The sequence below is a fragment of the Emys orbicularis genome, chromosome 20, assembly GCF_028017835.1.
Source record: "Emys orbicularis isolate rEmyOrb1 chromosome 20, rEmyOrb1.hap1, whole genome shotgun sequence".
NCBI lineage: Eukaryota > Metazoa > Chordata > Testudines > Emydidae > Emys > Emys orbicularis.
Window position 1 is genome coordinate 20,223,444 of NC_088702.1, and position 14,916 is coordinate 20,238,359.

Genomic DNA, 14,916 nt, shown 5'->3' on the forward strand with positions numbered 1-14,916 from the left:
TCACCTGGATGTGGGAGATGTCCTGTGCTGAGGGTTGCTAGGCCTGAGGGCCCTGAGAGCCTCCTGTGCTGGGCTCAGATGTTCAATAAACCTCCTGTGTGACGCTGGCGGAGAGTCACTGCAGGGTAGAGACCGGGGGGCGTTGCTCCCTCTGGGCGTGGAGGCCCTGGGGGTCCAGGGTGAGGGGCCCACGGCAGAGACAGGCCAGCTCAGAGGTGCGGTCCCAGGAGGCAGTGGGGCCAGAGGGCCTAACCCCGGAGAGAGAGTGTAACCGTCCTGGGGGGCGGGGGGGTCACGCCGAAGGAGGGTCACTCCCAGGGGCTGTACAGAGCCCAGTGAGAATGAGTCCTGTGTGTCCGTGACAGCTGGGGGCTGCCCAGACACAGCAAGAGACAGGCCTTGCCCCAGCTGGGATCAGGGCTGTCAGGGTTCCCTCCCCACTCTGAACTCTGGGGTACAGATGTGGGGACCCCATGAAAGACCCCCTAAGCTTATTTCTACCAGCTTGGGTTAAAAACTTCCCCAAGGCACAAATCCTTCCTTGTCCTTGGACGGTATTGCTGCTACCACCAAGGGAGTTAGACAAAGATTCAGGAAAAGGACCACTTGGAGTTCCTGTTTCCCCAAAATATCCCCCTAAACCCCTTCACCCCCTTTCCTGGGGAGGCTTGAGAATAATAGACCAACCAAATAGGTAAACAAGGTGAGCACAGACCAGACCCTTGGGTTTTTAGGACACTAAAATCCAATCAGGTTCTTAAAAGCAGAACTTTATTATAAAGAAAAAAGTAAAAGAAGCACCTCTGTAAAACCAGGTTGGAAGGTAATTTTACAGGGTAATAAGATTGAAAACACAGAGGATTCCCCTCTAGGCGAAACTGCAAAGTTACAAAAAACAGGAATAAACCTCCCTCTTAGCATGGGGAAAATTCACAAGCTACAACAAAAGATAATCGAATGCATTTCCTTGCTTTACTTACAATTTTTGTAACCTTAGATGCTTATTTCAGGTAGGGTTTTAGAAGAGGTTTTTTTCCCTGCCCTGGTCCCTCTCCATCCCGAGGGAGCACACACAAAGAGCACAAACAAAACCTCCCCCCGCCCACAGATTTGGAAGTATCTTCCTTCCCCATTGGTCCTTCTAGTCAGGTGCCAACCAGGTTATTTGAGCTTCTTAACCCCTTAGAGGTAAAGGAGGAATTTTATGCTCCCCTTAGCTGTATGTTTATGACAAGGGCCCTATTGTGCCAGGTGCTGCTTATACACAGCGAGAGACAGGCCCTGCCCCAGCTGGGATCGGGGCTGTGTTATGCCCGGCCCTGCCCAGAAACCAGCTGCGATCAGGGCCTTCCCAGGGGAAAGGCAGAAGTGAAAACTGATTCTTTACTGGACACAAATAAATCATAGTTGTTAGTGGCCCTTTGTTAAAAAAGTAGCAGTGACAGAAAATGACACATGAAAATCTATTTCAAGTAACAGCTTGTAAACTGGACATTTTACAGTCGGATGTTTTTGGCTTTGTAGTGAACAAGTTACCTTCAATAGAACATTGTTATTAAGAAGTTATAATCACATGGCACTGATTGACCTAGACAGAGATCAGGGCCCTGTTGTGCCAGGCGCTGCCCAGACACGCAGCGAGAGACAGGCCCTGCCCCTAAGAGTTTATAAAATAAACAGCACAGGGGACCAGTAGTATCCTAATTGAGACTAGACAGATGCAGCAACTTGGCCAAGCTCACCTACAGTGTTTTTAGGGGAACAAGGATTAGAACCCAGGAATCCTAAATACCAGACCAGCCCCTCAGCCACAAGCCCATCTCTCTAGTCCTACTAAAGTGATGAGATGTCCTGATTTTGGGGACTTTTTCTTGTACAGTAACTCCTCACTTAACGTTGTAGTTCTGTTCCTGAAAAATGCAACTTTAAATGAAACAATGTTAAGCGAATTCAATTTTCACATACAATTTAATGTAAATGTGGGGGGTTAGTTTCCAAGGAAATTGTTTTGGGGCAGACAAAAGGCATTATATACTGTACTGTGGTGGGGAGGTGCCCCTGGCCTGCTGCAGACAATGAGGCAAGCAAGGACGCTAGGAAGCACCTTGTGCAGCAGCAGCTTCCCCCCAGAAGAACAGGTGCTGACTTTGCCGGGAGATGCTCCAGGCCAGCCTCTTCCCGTCCCCACTCCACCTCCTCCCCGGAGCACGCCACGTCCCTGCTCCCCCCCTTCCTCCCAGCACTTCCCTGCCACCAAACAGCTGTTTGGCAGCACGTAGGACTTTCTGGGAGGGAGGGGGAGGAGCGGAGACGCGGCACTTCCCCGCTCCTCCCCCTCCCACCAGTGGCGGATTTAGAGTTAGTGGGGCCCTGTGCTCAGCTTCATTTTTGGGGCCCCCCCATGGGGGGAGCATTCTCTCTTATCTCCCCCCTCCCCCCATTTTTCATTCTTTTTCTCCATTCTCCTCCTGGGGCTCAGGGTGGGGTGCGGGGTCTGGGAGGGAGTTAAGGTGCGGGAGGGCACTCAGGGTGGGGGGCGGGATCTGGAAGGGAGTTAGGGTGCGGGAGGGTGCTCAGGGTGGGGTGCGGGGTCTGGGAGGGAGTTAGGGTGCAGGAGGGGGGATCAGGGCTGGTGGTGCAGGGTCTGGGAGGGAGTTAGGGTGCAGGAGGGGGGATCAGGGCTGGGGGTGCAGGGTCTGGGAGGGAGTTAGGGTGCAGGAGGGGGGATCAGGGCTGGGGGTGCAGGGTCTGGGATGGAGTTAGGGTGCAGGAGCGCGCTCAGGGTAGGGTGCGGGGTCTGGGAGGGAGTTAGGGTGCGGGAGGGGGGATCAGGGCTGGGGGTGCAGGGTCTGGGAGGGAGTTAAGGTGCGGGAGGGCACTCAGGGTGGGGCTGCGGGGTCTGGGAGGGAGTTAGGGTGCAGGAGGGGAGATCAGGGCTGGGGTGCAGGGTCTGGGAGGGAGTTAGGGTGCGGGAGGGGGGATCAGGGCTGGGGGTGCAGGGTCTGGGAGGGAGTTAAGGTGCGGGAGGGCACTCAGGGTGGGGCTGCGGGGTCTGGGAGGGAGTTAGAGTGCGGGAGGGGGGATCAGGGCTGGGGGTGCAGGGTCTGGGAGGGAGTTAGGGTGCAGGAGGGGGGATCAGGGCTGGGGGTGCAGGGTCTGGGAGGGAGTTAGGGTGGAGGAGGGCACTCAGGGAAGTGTGCGGGGTCTGGGAGGGAGTTAGGATGCAGCAGGGGGGATCAGGGTTGGGGGTGCAGGGTCTGGGATGGAGTTAGGGTGTGGGAGGGCACTCAGGGTGGGGCTGCGGGGTCTGGGAGGGAGTTAGGATGCGGTAGGGCGCTCAGGGTGGGATGCGAGGTCTGGGAGCAAGTTAGGGTGCGGGAGGGAGCTCAGGGTGGGGGGCGGGATCTGGGAGGGAGTTAGGGTGCGGGAGGGCGCTCAGGGTGGGGTGCGGTGTCTGGGAGGGAGTTAGGGTGCAGGAGGGGAGATCAGGGCTGGGGGTGCAGGGTCTGGGAGGGAGTTAAGGTGCGGGAGGGCACTCAGGGTGGTGTGCGGGGTCTGGGAGGGAGTTAGGGTGCAGGAGGGGGGATCAGGGCTGGGGGTGCAGGGTCTGGGAGGGAGTTAGGGTGCAGGAGGGCACTCAGGGTGGTGTGCGGGGTCTGGGAGGGAGTTAGGGTGCAGGAGGGGGGATCAGGGCTGGGGGTGCAGGGTCTGGGAGGGAGTTAGGGTGCAGGAGGGCACTCAGGGTGGTGTGCGGGGTCTGGGAGGGAGTTAGGGTGCAGGAGGGGGGATCAGGGCTGGCGGTGCAGGGTCTGGGAGGGAGTTAGGGTGCAGGTGGGCGCTCAGGGTGGTGTGCGGGGTCTGGGAGGGAGTTAGGGTGCAGGAGGGGAGATCAGGGCTGGGGGTGCAGGGTCTGGGAGGGAGTTAAGGTGCGGGACGGCACTCAGGGTGGGGCTGCGGGGTCTGGGAGGGAGATAAGGTGCGGGAGGGGGGATCAGGGCTGGGGGTGCAGGGTCTGGGAGGGAGTTAGGGTGCAGGAGGGCACTCAGGGTGGTGTGCGGGGTCTGGGAGGGAGTTAGGGTGCAGGAGGGGGGATCAGGGCTGGCGGTGCAGGGTCTGGGAGGGAGTTAGGGTGCAGGTGGGCGCTCAGGGTGGGGTGCAGGGTCTGGGAGGGAGTTAGGGTGCAGGAGGGCGCTCAGGGTGGGGCTGCGGGGTCTGGGAGGGAGTTAGGGTGCGGGAGGGGGGATCAGGGCTGGGGGTGCAGGGTTTGGGAGGGAGTTAGGGTGCAGGAGCGCGCTCAGGGTAGGGTGCGGTGTCTTGGAGGGAGTTAGGGTGCAGGAGGGGAGATCAGGGCTGGGGGTGCAGGGTCTGGGAGGGAGTTAGGGTGCGGGAGGGGGGATCAGGGCTGGGGGTGCAGGGTCTGGGAGGGAGTTAAGGTGCGGGAGGGCACTCAGGGTGGGGTGCGGGGTCTGGGAGGGAGTTAGGGTGCAGGAGGGGGGATCAGGGCTGGGGGTGCAGGGTCTGGGAGGGAGTTAGGGTGCAGGAGGGGGGATCAGGGCTGGGGGTGCAGGGTCTGGGATGGAGTTAGGGTGCAGGAGCGCGCTCAGGGTAGGGTGCGGGGTCTGGGAGGGAGTTAGGGTGCGGGAGGGGGGATCAGGGCTGGGGGTGCAGGGTCTGGGAGGGAGTTAAGGTGCGGGAGGGCACTCAGGGTGGGGCTGCGGGGTCTGGGAGGGAGTTAGGGTGCAGGAGGGGAGATCAGGGCTGGGGTGCAGGGTCTGGGAGGGAGTTAGGGTGCGGGAGGGGGGATCAGGGCTGGGGGTGCAGGGTCTGGGAGGGAGTTAAGGTGCGGGAGGGCACTCAGGGTGGGGCTGCGGGGTCTGGGAGGGAGTTAGAGTGCGGGAGGGGGGATCAGGGCTGGGGGTGCAGGGTCTGGGAGGGAGTTAGGGTGCAGGAGGGGGGATCAGGGCTGGGGGTGCAGGGTCTGGGAGGGAGTTAGGGTGGAGGAGGGCACTCAGGGAAGTGTGCGGGGTCTGGGAGGGAGTTAGGATGCAGCAGGGGGGATCAGGGTTGGGGGTGCAGGGTCTGGGATGGAGTTAGGGTGTGGGAGGGCACTCAGGGTGGGGCTGCGGGGTCTGGGAGGGAGTTAGGATGCGGTAGGGCGCTCAGGGTGGGATGCGAGGTCTGGGAGCAAGTTAGGGTGCGGGAGGGAGCTCAGGGTGGGGGGCGGGATCTGGGAGGGAGTTAGGGTGCGGGAGGGCGCTCAGGGTGGGGTGCGGTGTCTGGGAGGGAGTTAGGGTGCAGGAGGGGAGATCAGGGCTGGGGGTGCAGGGTCTGGGAGGGAGTTAAGGTGCGGGAGGGCACTCAGGGTGGTGTGCGGGGTCTGGGAGGGAGTTAGGGTGCAGGAGGGGGGATCAGGGCTGGGGGTGCAGGGTCTGGGAGGGAGTTAGGGTGCAGGAGGGCACTCAGGGTGGTGTGCGGGGTCTGGGAGGGAGTTAGGGTGCAGGAGGGGGGATCAGGGCTGGGGGTGCAGGGTCTGGGAGGGAGTTAGGGTGCAGGAGGGCACTCAGGGTGGTGTGCGGGGTCTGGGAGGGAGTTAGGGTGCAGGAGGGGGGATCAGGGCTGGCGGTGCAGGGTCTGGGAGGGAGTTAGGGTGCAGGTGGGCGCTCAGGGTGGTGTGCGGGGTCTGGGAGGGAGTTAGGGTGCAGGAGGGGAGATCAGGGCTGGGGGTGCAGGGTCTGGGAGGGAGTTAAGGTGCGGGACGGCACTCAGGGTGGGGCTGCGGGGTCTGGGAGGGAGATAAGGTGCGGGAGGGGGGATCAGGGCTGGGGGTGCAGGGTCTGGGAGGGAGTTAGGGTGCAGGAGGGCACTCAGGGTGGTGTGCGGGGTCTGGGAGGGAGTTAGGGTGCAGGAGGGGGGATCAGGGCTGGCGGTGCAGGGTCTGGGAGGGAGTTAGGGTGCAGGTGGGCGCTCAGGGTGGGGTGCAGGGTCTGGGAGGGAGTTAGGGTGCAGGAGGGCGCTCAGGGTGGGGCTGCGGGGTCTGGGAGGGAGTTAGGGTGCGGGAGGGGGGATCAGGGCTGGGGGTGCAGGGTTTGGGAGGGAGTTAGGGTGCAGGAGCGCGCTCAGGGTAGGGTGCGGTGTCTTGGAGGGAGTTAGGGTGCAGGAGGGGAGATCAGGGCTGGGGGTGCAGGGTCTGGGAGGGAGTTAGGGTGCGGGAGGGGGGATCAGGGCTGGGGGTGCAGGGTCTGGGAGGGAGTTAAGGTGCGGGAGGGCACTCAGGGTGGGGTGCGGGGTCTGGGAGGGAGTTAGGGTGCAGGAGGGGGGATCAGGGCTGGGGGTGCAGGGTCTGGGAGGGAGTTAGGGTGCAGGAGGGGGGATCAGGGCTGGGGGTGCAGGGTCTGGGATGGAGTTAGGGTGCAGGAGCGCGCTCAGGGTAGGGTGCGGGGTCTGGGAGGGAGTTAGGGTGCGGGAGGGGGGATCAGGGCTGGGGGTGCAGGGTCTGGGAGGGAGTTAAGGTGCGGGAGGGCACTCAGGGTGGGGCTGCGGGGTCTGGGAGGGAGTTAGGGTGCAGGAGGGGAGATCAGGGCTGGGGTGCAGGGTCTGGGAGGGAGTTAGGGTGCGGGAGGGGGGATCAGGGCTGGGGGTGCAGGGTCTGGGAGGGAGTTAAGGTGCGGGAGGGCACTCAGGGTGGGGCTGCGGGGTCTGGGAGGGAGTTAGAGTGCGGGAGGGGGGATCAGGGCTGGGGGTGCAGGGTCTGGGAGGGAGTTAGGGTGCAGGAGGGGGGATCAGGGCTGGGGGTGCAGGGTCTGGGAGGGAGTTAGGGTGGAGGAGGGCACTCAGGGAAGTGTGCGGGGTCTGGGAGGGAGTTAGGATGCAGCAGGGGGGATCAGGGTTGGGGGTGCAGGGTCTGGGATGGAGTTAGGGTGTGGGAGGGCACTCAGGGTGGGGCTGCGGGGTCTGGGAGGGAGTTAGGATGCGGTAGGGCGCTCAGGGTGGGATGCGAGGTCTGGGAGCAAGTTAGGGTGCGGGAGGGAGCTCAGGGTGGGGGGCGGGATCTGGGAGGGAGTTAGGGTGCGGGAGGGCGCTCAGGGTGGGGTGCGGTGTCTGGGAGGGAGTTAGGGTGCAGGAGGGGAGATCAGGGCTGGGGGTGCAGGGTCTGGGAGGGAGTTAAGGTGCGGGAGGGCACTCAGGGTGGTGTGCGGGGTCTGGGAGGGAGTTAGGGTGCAGGAGGGGGGATCAGGGCTGGGGGTGCAGGGTCTGGGAGGGAGTTAGGGTGCAGGAGGGCACTCAGGGTGGTGTGCGGGGTCTGGGAGGGAGTTAGGGTGCAGGAGGGGGGATCAGGGCTGGGGGTGCAGGGTCTGGGAGGGAGTTAGGGTGCAGGAGGGCACTCAGGGTGGTGTGCGGGGTCTGGGAGGGAGTTAGGGTGCAGGAGGGGGGATCAGGGCTGGCGGTGCAGGGTCTGGGAGGGAGTTAGGGTGCAGGTGGGCGCTCAGGGTGGTGTGCGGGGTCTGGGAGGGAGTTAGGGTGCAGGAGGGGAGATCAGGGCTGGGGGTGCAGGGTCTGGGAGGGAGTTAAGGTGCGGGACGGCACTCAGGGTGGGGCTGCGGGGTCTGGGAGGGAGATAAGGTGCGGGAGGGGGGATCAGGGCTGGGGGTGCAGGGTCTGGGAGGGAGTTAGGGTGCAGGAGGGCACTCAGGGTGGTGTGCGGGGTCTGGGAGGGAGTTAGGGTGCAGGAGGGGGGATCAGGGCTGGCGGTGCAGGGTCTGGGAGGGAGTTAGGGTGCAGGTGGGCGCTCAGGGTGGGGTGCAGGGTCTGGGAGGGAGTTAGGGTGCAGGAGGGCGCTCAGGGTGGGGCTGCGGGGTCTGGGAGGGTGTTAGGGTGCGGGAGGGGGGATCAGGGCTGGGGGTGCAGGGTTTGGGAGGGAGTTAGGGTGCAGGAGCGCGCTCAGGGTAGGGTGCGGTGTCTTGGAGGGAGTTAGGGTGCAGGAGGGGAGATCAGGGCTGGGGGTGCAGGGTCTGGGAGGGAGTTAGGGTGCGGGAGGGGGGATCAGGGCTGGGGGTGCAGGGTCTGGGAGGGAGTTAAGGTGCGGGAGGGCACTCAGGGTGGGGTGCGGGGTCTGGGAGGGAGTTAGGGTGCAGGAGGGGGGATCAGGGCTGGGGGTGCAGGGTCTGGGAGGGAGTTAGGGTGCAGGAGGGGGGATCAGGGCTGGGGGTGCAGGGTCTGGGATGGAGTTAGGGTGCAGGAGCGCGCTCAGGGTAGGGTGCGGGGTCTGGGAGGGAGTTAGGGTGCGGGAGGGGGGATCAGGGCTGGGGGTGCAGGGTCTGGGAGGGAGTTAAGGTGCGGGAGGGCACTCAGGGTGGGGCTGCGGGGTCTGGGAGGGAGTTAGGGTGCAGGAGGGGAGATCAGGGCTGGGGTGCAGGGTCTGGGAGGGAGTTAGGGTGCGGGAGGGGGGATCAGGGCTGGGGGTGCAGGGTCTGGGAGGGAGTTAAGGTGCGGGAGGGCACTCAGGGTGGGGCTGCGGGGTCTGGGAGGGAGTTAGAGTGCGGGAGGGGGGATCAGGGCTGGGGGTGCAGGGTCTGGGAGGGAGTTAGGGTGCAGGAGGGGGGATCAGGGCTGGGGGTGCAGGGTCTGGGAGGGAGTTAGGGTGGAGGAGGGCACTCAGGGAAGTGTGCGGGGTCTGGGAGGGAGTTAGGATGCAGCAGGGGGGATCAGGGTTGGGGGTGCAGGGTCTGGGATGGAGTTAGGGTGTGGGAGGGCACTCAGGGTGGGGCTGCGGGGTCTGGGAGGGAGTTAGGATGCGGTAGGGCGCTCAGGGTGGGATGCGAGGTCTGGGAGCAAGTTAGGGTGCGGGAGGGAGCTCAGGGTGGGGGGCGGGATCTGGGAGGGAGTTAGGGTGCGGGAGGGCGCTCAGGGTGGGGTGCGGTGTCTGGGAGGGAGTTAGGGTGCAGGAGGGGAGATCAGGGCTGGGGGTGCAGGGTCTGGGAGGGAGTTAAGGTGCGGGAGGGCACTCAGGGTGGTGTGCGGGGTCTGGGAGGGAGTTAGGGTGCAGGAGGGGGGATCAGGGCTGGGGGTGCAGGGTCTGGGAGGGAGTTAGGGTGCAGGAGGGCACTCAGGGTGGTGTGCGGGGTCTGGGAGGGAGTTAGGGTGCAGGAGGGGGGATCAGGGCTGGGGGTGCAGGGTCTGGGAGGGAGTTAGGGTGCAGGAGGGCACTCAGGGTGGTGTGCGGGGTCTGGGAGGGAGTTAGGGTGCAGGAGGGGGGATCAGGGCTGGCGGTGCAGGGTCTGGGAGGGAGTTAGGGTGCAGGTGGGCGCTCAGGGTGGTGTGCGGGGTCTGGGAGGGAGTTAGGGTGCAGGAGGGGAGATCAGGGCTGGGGGTGCAGGGTCTGGGAGGGAGTTAAGGTGCGGGACGGCACTCAGGGTGGGGCTGCGGGGTCTGGGAGGGAGATAAGGTGCGGGAGGGGGGATCAGGGCTGGGGGTGCAGGGTCTGGGAGGGAGTTAGGGTGCAGGAGGGCACTCAGGGTGGTGTGCGGGGTCTGGGAGGGAGTTAGGGTGCAGGAGGGGGGATCAGGGCTGGCGGTGCAGGGTCTGGGAGGGAGTTAGGGTGCAGGTGGGCGCTCAGGGTGGGGTGCAGGGTCTGGGAGGGAGTTAGGGTGCAGGAGGGCGCTCAGGGTGGGGCTGCGGGGTCTGGGAGGGAGTTAGGGTGCGGGAGGGGGGATCAGGGCTGGGGGTGCAGGGTTTGGGAGGGAGTTAGGGTGCAGGAGCGCGCTCAGGGTAGGGTGCGGTGTCTTGGAGGGAGTTAGGGTGCAGGAGGGGAGATCAGGGCTGGGGGTGCAGGGTCTGGGAGGGAGTTAGGGTGCGGGAGGGGGGATCAGGGCTGGGGGTGCAGGGTCTGGGAGGGAGTTAAGGTGCGGGAGGGCACTCAGGGTGGGGTGCGGGGTCTGGGAGGGAGTTAGGGTGCAGGAGGGGGGATCAGGGCTGGGGGTGCAGGGTCTGGGAGGGAGTTAGGGTGCAGGAGGGGGGATCAGGGCTGGGGGTGCAGGGTCTGGGATGGAGTTAGGGTGCAGGAGCGCGCTCAGGGTAGGGTGCGGGGTCTGGGAGGGAGTTAGGGTGCGGGAGGGGGGATCAGGGCTGGGGGTGCAGGGTCTGGGAGGGAGTTAAGGTGCGGGAGGGCACTCAGGGTGGGGCTGCGGGGTCTGGGAGGGAGTTAGGGTGCAGGAGGGGAGATCAGGGCTGGGGTGCAGGGTCTGGGAGGGAGTTAGGGTGCGGGAGGGGGGATCAGGGCTGGGGGTGCAGGGTCTGGGAGGGAGTTAAGGTGCGGGAGGGCACTCAGGGTGGGGCTGCGGGGTCTGGGAGGGAGTTAGAGTGCGGGAGGGGGGATCAGGGCTGGGGGTGCAGGGTCTGGGAGGGAGTTAGGGTGCAGGAGGGGGGATCAGGGCTGGGGGTGCAGGGTCTGGGAGGGAGTTAGGGTGGAGGAGGGCACTCAGGGAAGTGTGCGGGGTCTGGGAGGGAGTTAGGATGCAGCAGGGGGGATCAGGGCTGGGGGTGCAGGGTCTGGGATGGAGTTAGGGTGCGGGAGGGCACTCAGGGTGGGGCTGCGGGGTCTGGGAGGGAGTTAGGATGCGGTAGGGCGCTCAGGGTGGGATGCGAGGTCTGGGAGCAAGTTAGGGTGCGGGAGGGAGCTCAGGGTGGGGGGCGGGATCTGGGAGGGAGTTAGGGTGCGGGAGGGCGCTCAGGGTGGGGTGCGGTGTCTGGGAGGGAGTTAGGGTGCAGGAGGGGAGATCAGGGCTGGGGGTGCAGGGTCTGGGAGGGAGTTAAGGTGCGGGAGGGCACTCAGGGTGGTGTGCGGGGTCTGGGAGGGAGTTAGGGTGCAGGAGGGGGGATCAGGGCTGGGGGTGCAGGGTCTGGGAGGGAGTTAGGGTGCAGGAGGGGGGATCAGGGCTGGGGGTGCGGGGTCTGGGAGGGAGTTAGGGTGCAGGAAGGCACTCAGGGTGGTGTGCGGGGTCTGGGAGGGAGTTAGGGTGCAGGAGGGGGGATCAGGGCTGGGGGTGCAGGGTCTGGGAGGGAGTTAGGGTGCAGGAGGGCACTCAGGGTGGTGTGCGGGGTCTGGGAGGGAGTTAGGGTGCAGGAGGGGGGATCAGGGCTGGGGGTGCAGGGTCTGGGAGGGAGTTAGGGTGCAGGAGGGCACTCAGGGTGGTGTGCGGGGTCTGGGAGGGAGTTAGGGTGCAGCAGGGGGGATCAGGGCTGGGGGTGCAGGGTCTGGGAGGGAGTTAGGGTGCAGGAGGGCACTCAGGGTGGTGTGCGGGGTCTGGGATGGAGTTAGGTTGCAGGAGGGGGGATCAGGGCTGGGGGTGAAGGGTCTGGGAGGGAGTTAGGGTGCAGGTGGGCGCTCAGGGTGGTGTGCGGGGTCTGGGAGGGAGTTAGGGTGCAGGAGGGGAGATCAGGGCTGGGGGTGCAGGGTCTGGGAGGGAGTTAAGGTGCGGGAGGGCACTCAGGGTGGGGCTGCGGGGTCTGGGAGGGAGATAAGGTGCGGGAGGGGGGATCAGGGCTGGGGGTGCAGGGTCTGGGAGGGAGTTAGGGTGCAGGAGGGCACTCAGGGTGGTGTGCGGGGTCTGGGAGGGAGTTAGGGTGCAGGAGGGGGGATCAGGGCTGGCGGTGCAGGGTCTGGGAGGGAGTTAGGGTGCAGGTGGGCGCTCAGGGTGGGGTGCAGGGTCTGGGAGGGAGTTAGGGTGCAGGAGGGCGCTCAGGGTGGGGCTGCGGGGTCTGGGAGGGAGTTAGGGTGCGGGAGGGGGGATCAGGGCTGGGGGTGCAGGGTTTGGGAGGGAGTTAGGGTGCAGGAGCGCGCTCAGGGTAGGGTGCGGTGTCTTGGAGGGAGTTAGGGTGCAGGAGGGGAGATCAGGGCTGGGGGTGCAGGGTCTGGGAGGGAGTTAGGGTGCGGGAGGGGGGATCAGGGCTGGGGGTGCAGGGTCTGGGAGGGAGTTAAGGTGCGGGAGGGCACTCAGGGTGGTGTGCGGGGTCTGGGAGGGAGTTAGGGTGCAGGAGGGGGGATCAGGGCTGGGGGTGCAGGGTCTGGGAGGGAGTTAGGGTGCAGGAGGGGGGATCAGGGCTGGGGGTGCGGGGTCTGGGAGGGAGTTAGGGTGCAGGAAGGCACTCAGGGTGGTGTGCGGGGTCTGGGAGGTAGTTAGGGTGCAGGAGGGGGGATCAGGGCTGGGGGTGCAGGGTCTGGGAGGGAGTTAAGGTGCGGGAGGGCACTCAGGGTGGGGCTGCGGGGTCTGGGAGGGAGTTAAGGTGCGGGAGGGGGGATCAGGGCTGGGGGTGCAGGGTCTGGGAGGGAGTTAGGGTGCAGGAGGGGAGATCAGGGCTGGGGGTGCAGGGTCTGGGAGGGAGTTAGGGTGCGGGAGGGGGGATCAGGGCTGGGGGTGCAGGGTCTGGGAGGGAGTTAGGGTGCAGGAGGGCACTCAGGGTGGGGTGCGGTGTCTGGGAGGGAGTTAGGGTGCAGGAGGGGAGATCAGGGCTGGGGGTGCAGGGTCTGGAAGGGAGTTAGGGTGCAGGAGAGGGGATCAGGGCTGGGGGTGCGGGGTCTGGGAGGGAGTTAGGGTGCAGGAGGGCGCTCAGGGTGGGGTGCGGTGTCTGGGAGGGAGTTAGGGTGCAGGAGGGGAGATCAGGGCTGGGGGTGCAGGGTCTGGGAGGGAGTTAGGGTGCAGGAGGGGGGATCAGGGCTGGGGGTGAAGGGTCTGGGAGGGAGTTAGGGTGCAGGAGGGCACTCAGGGTGGTGTGCGGGGTCTGGGAGGGAGTTAGGGTGCAGGAGGGGGGATCAGGGCTGGGGGTGCAGGGTCTGGGAGGGAGTTAGGGTGCAGGAGGGCGCTCAGGGTGGGGTGCGGTGTCTGGGAGGGAGTTAGGGTGCAGGAGGGGAGATCAGGGCTGGGGGTGCAGGGTCTGGGAGGGAGTTAGGGTGTGGGAGGGGGGATCAGGGCTGGGGGTGCAGGGTCTGGGAGGGAGTTAAGGTGCAGGAGGGCACTCAGGGTGGGGTTGCGGGGTCTGGGAGGGAGTTAGGGTGCGGGAGGGGGGATCAGGGCTGGGGGGTGCAGGGTCTGGGAGGGAGTTAAGGTGCGGGAGGGGAGATCAGGGCTGGGGGTGCAGGGTCTGGGAGGGAGTTAGGGTGCGGGAGGGGGGATCAGGGCTGGGGGTGCAGGGTCTGGGAGGGAGTTAAGGTGCGGGAGGGCACTCAGGGTGGGGCTGCGGGGTCTGGGAGGGAGTTAAGGTGCGGGAGGGGGGATCAGGGCTGGGGGTGCAGGGTCTGGGAGGGAGTTAGGTTGCAGGGGGGGATCAGGTCTGGGAGTGCAGGGTCTGGGAGGGAGTTAGGGTGCAGGAGGGCACTCAGGGTGGTGTGCGGGGTCTGGGAGGGAGTTAGGGTGCAGGAGGGGGGATCAGGGCTGGGGGTGCAGGGTCTGGGAGGGAGTTAGGGTGCAGGAAGGCACTCAGGGTGGTGTGCGGGGTCTGGGAGGGAGTTAGGATGCAGGAGGGGAGATCAGGGCTGGGGGTGCGGGGTCTGGGAGGGAGTTAGGGTGCAGGAGGGGAGATCAGGGCTGGGGGTGCAGGGTCTGGAAGGGAGTTAGGGTGCAGGAGGGGGGATCAGGGCTGGGGGTGCAGGGTCTGGGAGGGAGTTAGGGTGCAGGAGGGCACTCAGGGTGGTGTGTGGGGTCTGGGAGGGAGTTAGGGTGCCGGAGGGGGGATCAGGGCTGGCAGTGCAGGGTCTGGGAGGGAGTTAGGGTGCAGGAGGGCGCTCAGGGTGGGGTGCGGTGTCTGGGAGGGAGTTAGGGTGCAGGAGGGGAGATCAGGGCTGGGGGTGCAGGGTCTGGGAGGGAGTTAGGGTGTGGGAGGGGGGATCAGGGCTGGGGGTGCAGGGTCTGGGAGGGAGTTAAGGTGCGGGAGGGCACTCACGGTGGGGCTGCGGGGTCTGGGAGGGAGTTAGGGTGCGGGAGGGGGGATCAGGGCTGGGGGTGCAGGGTCTGGGAGGGAGTTAAGGTGCGGGAGGGCACTCAGGGTGGGGCTGCGGGGTCTGGGAGGGAGTTAGGGTGTGGGAGGGGGGATCAGGGCTGCGGGTGCAGGGTCTGGGAGGGAGTTAAGGTGCGGGAGGGCACTCAGGGTGGGGCTGCGGGGTCTGGGAGGGAGTTAGGGTGTGGGAGGGGGGATCAGGGCTGGGGGTGCAGGGTCTGGGAGGGAGTTAGGGTGCGGGAGGGCGCTCAGGGCTGGGGGTGCGGGGTCTGGGACGGAGTTAGGGTGCAGGAGGGCGCTCAGGGCTGGGGGTGCCGGGTCTGGGAGGGAGTATGGTGTGGGAGGCAGTCAGGGTGGGGATGCGAGGTCTGGGAGCGAGTTAGGGTGTGGGAGGGAGCGCAGGGTGTGAGCACGGGCCGGAGGACTCAGGAGAAGCAGGGGCAGCCGCGCAGCCAGCGGCCGGAGAGAAGCGGCGTTTCCCCCATGAAACCACTGCTTCTCTGCAGCTGGCTTTGAAGGGGAAGCGCTGGGAGGGAGGAAGGGAGGAAGGGGGTGGAGGCGGAGAAGAGGAACTTGTGCAATGCTCCCTTGTAAAGTCCCTTGTAAAGTCAGCCAAACAACCTTATAAGGGAGCATTGCACAACTTTAAAGGAGCATGTTCCCTAATGGAGCAGCAACGTAACTTTGAAACAACGTTAAGCGGGAGGACATTAAGCGAGGAGTTACTGTATAGGCAGTGATGAACTGCCAAAAACGTAACAACCGGTTCCCTCCTCACCCCACAAGGGGGTCGTGGCCCGCCCCCGTCCCCCGGGATTCCTGCCCCATCCACCCTCTGACGTTCCTTGACCCCCCCCGGACACTTGCCCCATCCACCCCCTTCCCTGTCCCCTGACTGCTGCCAGCTGCCCCATCCAACCCCTCCTCTCA